Below are 7,499 nucleotides of genomic sequence, written 5' to 3' on the forward strand. Positions count from 1 at the left end.
CATTGAGACAGCCGTGGGAGTGGGATGTAGAAGATGATGCAGGTCCTGAAGGTACAGACCTGCATGAGAACCCACGGGGACTGGAGGTCAGGAGCAAAGAGAAGAACCTCCACATAAAAAAGAAACTGCTACAGAAACAGAGGCAGCCATGTCTGAGCAGCCCCAACGCAGACAGCTTGGCCGGACTGAACATGTGAGAAATATTTTATTTTTAAATATTTTCTTAATACAGATTACTAAACTGATGTAATAGCACTGAAATATTTTAATCATGTAGACATGTGGTAGAAGTATTATCCAACTGAAGCAGAACATTTGATAAAATTTTGGCCCGCCTTTACCTATAATTTCATCTTTTAAAAGAATGAATAAACAACAGAGAAGCTGAAATTCTGGACTTAATTTTTATCCAAAACAATTTAATCAGTGATGGAGAAATGAATTTCACACGTACACACAAAACCTTGAGAAATGTAATAATTTTTGAGTGTCTCATATTTCTCTGAGACTTTAGGAAATAAGATTTTGTTTTTATTTCTCTTCTTCTTGTTATTATTATTTTGGCTTTTCAAGGCAGGGTTTCTCTATGTTGTCCTGGCTGTCCTGGACCTCACTCTGTAGACCAGGCTGGCCTTGAAATCACTGAGGTCTGCCTGTCTCTGCTTCCTGAGTGTTGGAATTAAAGATGTACACCACCACTGCCCAACAAAAAAATCAGTTTTTAATTAATTTTTATTTCTAATTTTATTTCAGTAAAGTGAAGATGGGCTCAGTCAATCATTTATATTTGTTGGGATTTATGTTGGGGCTCAATTCTAAATGTTCCCTTTATGCTCAAAAAGTGTACATCTCTGACATGGTCCACAAGATTTAATGCATGTCACTGAATTCCGTTTATTAACCATATAGTGAGAATGTCCCCTATGCCACTTTCAGTCTGCTTTTCTCCAGTTCCTATTGTAAGGTTGCCAAGCTTTGCTTGCACACATCATTGGTAGACATATATGCAGAGCAGGATACCATTGGTAGACATATATGCAGAGCAGGACACTGTTGGTAGACATATATGCAGAGCAGGACACTGTTGGTAGACATATATGCAGAGCAGGACACTGTTGGTAGACATATATGCAGAGCAGGACACTGTTGGTAGACATATATGCAGAGCAGGACACTGTTGGTAGACATATATTCAGAGCAGGATACTGTTGGTAGACATACATGCAGATCAGGATACTGTTGGTAGACATATATGCAGAGCAGGATTGTTCTCTCTCCCTAGAAAGTTACTCATAGGAACATAAAGCAATATTGTCATATTTTTTCTGAATAAATTGTTTTATAATTAAATAACAGTTACATATTAACCTGAAGTGAGTAAATAGTTCATATGATTATAGTTTACGTTACTAGTTTATTTATATAGCATTCTTTATTTTGAAATAAGTCAAGTTTTGCAAACATGACTATTTCCATCATAGTTTTATTTACAATTTGCCTGCCATGTTTTGTTTTTTTTACTTTCCAGCTTTCTATGCAGTCATGTTTTAATAAACATTTGAAAAATCAAGTTGCCGGGATTTGTTCTTTCAAACCCAATATGAGAATTACTGACTTTGAGCAATTACATTTAATCTACTAGGTCTTTTTGAGATTGCCAGTATATTCAAATTTACTTTAACTGTTTAAATTTGTGTCAACTCTTTAACACATCGGTTATTTCCTTTGTGAGGTTTCTTATCCCAACTTCTTTGGGGTTGAGATTTGTTTTTCATTAATAATTTTTATTGATTTGGAAGTTGTAAATGTTCTTTTAGTAGCTACCTTTAATCTTCTAAAGAATCCTGAGGTTTATTTGTACAGAAAGTTTCCACTGGAACTTTTATTTGATTATGCTGAATTGGTAGAATGATTTAGAGACACTTGACAACAATATCGAGTGTAAAAATCTATGACAATGGTGTATTTTTCCGTGGTTTTAGATGTTAAATTGCATCCATGTCCAACAGTTCACAATAAGTAGGTTGCATATATGTTTTGTTAAATTTATTGTTATTTTTGATACTATTGTAAATGCTATTTTCAAACTATGATTTCAATTCCCAATTATTTTTGTTAAGTGTAGAAATGTAATTAATTTTGGCATTGAGACCTTTTACGTACAAACTTTGCCATATGACTTTATTCCTTTGTCAATTCTATTGATTTTCTGTGCAACAATCATGTCATCTACAACTAAGCAGTTTCTCACCTTCCTTTCCAATCTACATGGCTTACTGATTTGTCTTGTGTGACAGGACAGATACTTTTCTTTAAAGGCTATTTTTGAGATTGTAATATGATTACATATTTCCCCCTTCCCTTTCCTCCCCACCAGCTGTTCCATGCACCCCTCCTGACTCTCCTAATTCATGACTTACCTTTAAAATTGTATGAACACACACACACACACACACACACACACACACACACACACACATTCAATCTTAACTACATAAATGCAACCTGCTCAGTCCTTATAATGTGACTTGTATGCATGTTTTCAGGGCTGACTGTTGGGTATTGGATAGCTAAATGGTGTGCTCTTCTCTAGGAAGGGCTAATTCACCTGCTTTCAGTAGTGTTTAGTTGCCTGTAGTTCTTTGTGTAAGACTGAGGCCGCCAGAGCCATGCCCCTTCGATGTGAGCTTGTCTCCTGGTGTCCTGCTCAGGTAGTCATGCGGGTGAGACTATGAGTGCACCTTTTGACATTTCTAGGAGACAGTCTCATAGCAAATTCCATGTTCCTCTGGCTCCTACGATCTTCCCACGTCTTCTTAGAAATGGTCCCTGAGCCATAGATGCAGGAGCTGTGCTGTAGAGGTATCCATTTGGAACTGGGCTCCACAACTCTGCATTTTAATGAGTTGAAGCATAAGTTTCTTTCCTGGTTATTGCCCCAAACCTCCTTTCTATGTTGAATAAGATTGGAGAAAATAGACATTATCTTGTTAATATTAGGGGGAGCATTTAATCTTTCTCCATTAAATGTGATATTAACTAAATTTTCCAGATTGACTTTATGAGTTTAAGGAAGTTTGCTTCTGTTTCTTGTTTGCTGACAATTTTTATCATGGTTGAATATAAACTTTTGTCACATGCTTTTTATGTATCAACTAAAATGATAATAGGATTTTTGGGTAATATGATAATTACATTGATTTGTAAGTATGTAACTCATCTTGTAATTCTGTATTAAACTTCACTTGGCCATGGTGTTTTGTCCACTCTGTACATAGCCAAGTTAGAGCTACTATGGTTTTTGTGTGCATGAGGGATATTGGTCTTTAGTTTTCTTTTTTACTAACATCTTTGCATGGTTTAGTATCAGAGAATGGGTTGAGAAATGATATGTTAAATTTTCATTTTTCTTAGTCTATCAAAGCAACTCCTAAGCTTTGGGCATTTTACAAAAGGATAAATTCTGGCTTCCTATTTTGTATGACCAAGGTCATAGCTCTTGCTCCCCTGGTAGTTAGAATTGTGGCCTTCATACCAAAGACCTGTGGTGATGTATTGTGTCCCCCAATATACTGTGTTTCCCAATAAAATTTATCTGAGGATCAGAGGAAAAAGCCAGCCACTATAAGTAAACATAGAAGTCAGGCAATGGTAGCACATGCCTTTAATCCCAGCATTAACCATAGAGGTCTGGAGGTATGCACAGACAGACAGGAAGAGGAACAGCTAAGCAGGAAGAGGAAGTGATATAGCTGGGCTGAGAAAGCCAATGAGATTACAGAACAGAAAGGCATATAGGCGTGGGTATACAGGAAGTAGCTCTCTTTGGAGACTGAAGTGTTGGTGAGGTGAGGTTAGCTTGTGGCTTTTCCTATTTCCCTGATCTCTCAGGTTTTCATCCCTATATCTGGCTCCATGTTTTTTATTTAATAAGACCATTTAGCAATAAGTCTACAATGACCCCTATGCTATACTCCATTGGTTGCCCACATGTCAGATTTCAGCTCCTGATTTAGTAGTGAATTTTCTGAGTGATAATTTATCCCATGTTTCTTTATATAGTAGAAAGAATCTAATACATGTTAGCTCATTCTGTCGTGTTTCTTAAGGGCGACAAAAACATATTTCAAAAAGATCAAAGAAAATTCTAGGCAGTATTTCATGAGTAAAGCCAAAGAGGACTATGAATAGCTTTGGAAGCCTGAAAGGTTCTTGAGCATTAAATATATCACTTATATTGTTATACAATCTAGACCCCCTGACAAGGGAGGATTATGCATATCATTGGATAGGCAGCAGGCAGCAGGGGTTTGACCATGTCAGAGATTGCCTGGGGACAAAGAAGGTCTTGTGCTTAAAAAAAACAAAACAAAACAAAACACAAAATCAGTTTGTTCTAATTAATTCGCAAATAAGAACAACACGCAACTAGTTTATGGAATTTTTTGCTCTTGTACTTCTTGAGTGACCTCCATCCAATGATTGCTGGAAGGCTGTAAAGGCTTGCTATTCTGCTCAGTGTAGGAGATTTCCCCCACGTGATTTTAATTCTAAAACTCTCTGTGCGGTTAGCTATGGCTGTTATGAGGTCTACCTTGTAGCTCAGCTTCCTTTACCTAACGTGCTCCATTCCCTCGTTTGTAGAGAATGATCTCAAGGGTATCCTCTGTTTGATAAGCTCTGTCTCAGGTCTCAGTCTGGAGAAGTTGAATGGTCTGGAGGCACAGATGGTAAGGATGGATTGCGGACCAGGCTCACACACAGCATAGCTCATGGTAGGCGGAACACAATAAAACACAGTGTTAAGTGGAAGTGCTTTATAAATAGAACCTTGGCAACGCAGCCGTGACCAAGATTATGGCTAGGGACCTGCGTGGCTAGAAGGAGGAGCTCCTAAAACAACTGGACCATCTGAAGGTGGAGCTGTCCCAGCTTCGCGTTGCCAAGGTGACAGGCGGAGCTGGGTCCAAGCTCTTCAAGATAAGAGTTGTCCGCAAATCCATCGCCGGTGTCCTCATTGTCTTAACCAGACTCAAAAAGGAAACCTCAGGAAATATTACAAGGGAAAGAAGTACAAGCCTCTGGACCTGCGGCCCAAGGGGACTAGAGCCATGTGCTGCCGGCTCACCAAGCATGAAGAGAAGCTAAAGATCATGAAGCAGCCTTGGAAGGAGAGGCTGTACCTGCTACGCAAGTATGCGCTCAAGATCTGAGGTGGAAAGGCAATAAAGTGCAAAACTGGCTACAAATAGAACCTTTATGATTGGTAAAATCGGAGTATTATGCTAGCAGAAGGGAACACAGGGGCCAAAGTAAAATATTGGTTTTTTTGAGGGCTATTAGGAGAACAGTAACTGTAAGGCCAATGAGATCAGAAAACTATGCTAAGCCATGTGAACACAAGGAACAAAAGAGAACCAATAACGGTTGAAAAGTGAAGTGTGTAACGAAGGATGTCCCTCGTATCGTATGAAGAGAGTCTCCGTTCCTGAGGGATGGAGGAAAAGCTGGGAGGAGGGCTTCATCTGCAGAGCAGCCAGGTTGAGTTACCAACCATGTGGCAGGTGTGCTTGCCGTGTGGAGGTTCGGGCTTTAGTTAGGGAAGAATGGGACCCAGACACAGTGGGGGAGAACAATAAACTGATGATTGGTCTTGGGTCCACAGGTGTCTTAGAACCAGCTTAATAAATGGTCTATCTCCTCTATAAATGGACAGCAGCCCTGCCTTTCTTGAAGATAATGAAGAGAGCTCTCGTTCTCCTCCGGGTCTGTCCTCCTTGCCCTCTTCTTTTACCCAGGCCATAATTAGTCAATGAGGGACCAACAGGGCCTGACAGAGAGGAAAGTTCTATATCCCAAAGAGCTGTGAGACTAAGCCAGCACATTCTACTGGGAGCCTGGGAACTATGACGGTGTTTGAGACTAAAGAACTAGCATGTCAGATTGGGTAGAGAGCTTACTGGTATGGACAAGATTGGATAACGGGAAGTTTATGGATTAAAATTTAGAATTAACACCAGGGCGATGGCACTAGGAGATGACGCAAATTCACAACCATAATAGCTCCTTCGAGCATAGAAAGTGATGGGTCATGCTATAAGAGGCTGAGATGACAGAATTTTTCCGTTTACCAAAGTCAGTACCGTGTGTAGGGCTGGGAAACCTACTCAATGATCATGTGCGACCCTTTAATATGGTTCCTAAAATCATAAAATTATTTTCATTGCTACTTCGTGACTGTAATTTTGCTACTGTTATGAACTGTAATGTAAATATCTGATATTCAGGATGGTCTTAGGTGACTCCTGTGAAAGAATTCTTCAGCCCCCCCCCAAAAGGGGCCATGACCCACAGGTTGAGAACCACTGGTCTAGAGGATTCCCTCCTTGTTACATATCTGTTTCCCCTGGTTGGACATGGCCATTGTTATTTCAAATCAGAGAAAGTGTGACAACTGGAAGGAGGCTCTCAGAAGAGCTGGCCTATGAGCTTTCCCCTAGGAACAAAGATTCACAAGTGTAGCTGGAGTTTTCCTTCCTGGCCCATGGTCAGGACAAATCTCTCTCACCCGTCAGTCCCGCAGCTGCTCAGACCCAACCAAGAAAACACACAGAGACTTATATTGCTTACACACTGTATGGCCATGGCAGGTTTCTTGCTACCTAGTTCTTCTATCTTAAATTAACCCATTTCTATTAATCTATAAGTTGCCACATGGCTCGTGGCCTTCCGGTACCTTACATCTTACTTGTTATGGTGGCGGCTGGCAGTGTCTCTCTCACTCAGCCTTCCACTTCCCAGAATTCTCCTCACTCCTTGTCCTGCCTATACTGCCTGCCTGGCTACTGGCCAATCAGTGTTTTATTTATTAACCAATCAGAGCAACACATTTAACATACAGAACATCCCACAGCACACAAGCCTTCAGATTTCACTAGGCTCTTCCTCTCTTCCAGTTGTATAAAGGATGCTCTACAGAAGTTTAAATGCTCGTAAGGGACTTTTCAGTCAAACGACTTTGTGTGAGTTATCCAAGAGGCAAGTAGCGCTTCTCAGTGGTACAGGTGCCAGGAAGTTGTTCAGGGAACTTCCTGGCATTGATGCCGCAACTGAGTCACCTACGTGTTTTCCTGTCGTAACAAACCCATTGTTTCACCAAGCTGGGTTTGACGGAATACTTTCTTTGACAGATCAGTGTCCTATTTGGGGTAAATACATGTTTTCTTACATCATATCAGAAAAGTCATGTGACCCTCCTCCAATGTTCCTACACTGAAAATCCTAACCCCATGGTGACAGTATTAAGAGGTAGGCCCCTAGAAGGTGACTATGTCATACATGAGAGCAGTGCCCTTTCAAAGAGCCCTGAGGAGTATGGTGGTTTGAATGAAAATGACCCCCATAGGCTCGCAGGGAGTGGCACTATTAGGAGGTGTGGCCTTGTGGAAGTGGATATAGGCTTGTTGGAGGAAGAGTGTCACTGGGGGTATGCGTTGAAG

At 40.4% G+C, this 7,499-nt stretch overlaps 1 pseudogene; it reads left to right on the top strand.

Annotated features, from left to right (window-relative positions):
* Positions 1-2,717: 2,717 nt before the first annotated feature.
* On the top strand, positions 2,718-5,298 carry LOC131921547 (large ribosomal subunit protein uL29-like; annotated as a pseudogene).
* The last annotated feature ends 2,201 nt before the right edge of the window (positions 5,299-7,499 follow it).

Source organism: Peromyscus eremicus, chromosome 11 (genome assembly GCF_949786415.1).
Source record: "Peromyscus eremicus chromosome 11, PerEre_H2_v1, whole genome shotgun sequence".
NCBI classification, from domain to species: domain Eukaryota; kingdom Metazoa; phylum Chordata; class Mammalia; order Rodentia; family Cricetidae; genus Peromyscus; species Peromyscus eremicus.